We start from the raw sequence: 1,787 nt of genomic DNA, 5'->3' as shown, positions 1-1,787 counted from the left end.
GGGAGACCCTAACCCAGCGGCGCTAGAGGAATTAAAGACACACACAGAAATATAGATGTGTGAAGTGAGAAATCAGGGGTCTCACAGCCTTCAGAGCTGAGAGCCCCAAACAGAGATTTACCCACATATTTATTAACAGCAAACCAGTCATTAGCACTGTTTCTATAGATATTAACTAAAAGTATCCCTTAGGGGAAACGAAGGGATGGGCCACATTAAATGAATAGGTTGGGCTAGTTAACTGCTACAGGAACACGCCTTTAAAGACATAGATCGCTCAGGCTTTTGTTTGTGGCTTAAGAATGCCTTTAAGCGGGTTTTCCGCCCTGGGCGGGCCAGGTGTTCCTTGCCCTCATTCCCGTAAACCCACAACCTTCCAGCGTGGGCGTTAGGGCCATTATGAACATGTTACAGTGCTGCAGAGATTTTGTTTATGGCCAGTTTTTGGGGCCAGTTTACAGCTGGATTTTGGGGGGCTTGCTCCCAACAGCCCCCATTAGAATAGGGTACAGTTCCCGCAACATCCTGTAATATCACTGAATGCTGAAGACCTGGCAATCAGGAGTACAGTCATCTTTTTCCTTCCCGGCCCTTCTTTGGATGGGAAAAATTTCATGAGAACACAATTCCATCAGATGTTATATGATTCAGAGTTGTAAAGACATACAGAATTTTGATGGCAGTTAAATGTGCTAAGTGGAGAGAAGTATATATGGGTTCCCTGCTCCAAAGTGTCCCCTGCCTGAACTACTTGCTTCCTCAAGGTATCTAAAAAATACATACATAAACCAAATAAAAATTCATAATTCAAAAGCTTGGCTGGATTATATAGACATTTGTTTTCTCTGGTACTTGCTTTGCTGTAGAAGCTGGGTAAAATGTGAGGATCTATAAGAGGAAGAGACCTGTGAACCCTGTATTATTTCAGCTTCCCAAAAGATCATCAAGAATTCCTGTTCTGGAGATATTTTGGCCTGAAGATGTAGGTGTAAAGTTAGCATTTCCCTGTCCTCTTGGAAATCATCCAGACATACCCAGGAGGCAGAAAAAGATGAGTTTTCCATCTTAGTGGACTTCTGCTTTCACTAAAAACCCAAACCACAAAATAAGTGGAATGCGTGCTCAAAGTGATCATCAAACTGGAATATATATGGGAGGAAATGGAAAGAGAATTTGCGTGGCTGTAGATTTCAGTAAGGGCTGACAAAACTCATTTCTCTAAGGTGATAAACACACCCTATACATAAATTCCTTGATTGCAGTAGTAGAAATGGGAAATACAGACAGCCTGGCTGCCAAAGGTTTCCTGGTTCTTAGAGGGAAAAGCTGGTGAAGCTGAACAGAAATGCACACAGACAAGCCACATTTTGTCCATGTGGCTGTTGGGAGAAGAGGTAGTCATAGAGGTGTTCCTTATGCTAAGTCTATATCCACTGGATAAAATTTTCCTTGTTTGGAATAGGGCCTAATCCATCCACCATAAATCTGCAAATGACTTTGACTGGCAGAAAAAGCTTTTCTAAACTAAAGATGAGTAATTAAAAAGGAAACAGCGGCCAGCCATGGTGGCTGACACCTATAATCCCAGCACTTTGGGAGGCTGAGGTGGGCAGATCACTTGAGGTCAGGAGTTCAAGACCAGCCTGGCCAACATAGCGAAACCCCATCTCTACTAAAAACATAAAAATTAGCTGGTCATGGTGGCATGTGCCTGTAATCCCAGCTACTCGGGAGGCTGAGGCAGGAGAATTGCTTGAACCTGGGAGGCAGAGGTTGCAGTGAGCTGA

This window comes from Mandrillus leucophaeus, unplaced genomic scaffold (assembly GCF_000951045.1).
Source record: "Mandrillus leucophaeus isolate KB7577 unplaced genomic scaffold, Mleu.le_1.0 Scaffold209, whole genome shotgun sequence".
NCBI lineage: Eukaryota > Metazoa > Chordata > Mammalia > Primates > Cercopithecidae > Mandrillus > Mandrillus leucophaeus.
The sequence above is the reverse complement of the archived record's forward strand: the minus strand, read 5'-3'. Positions refer to the sequence as shown.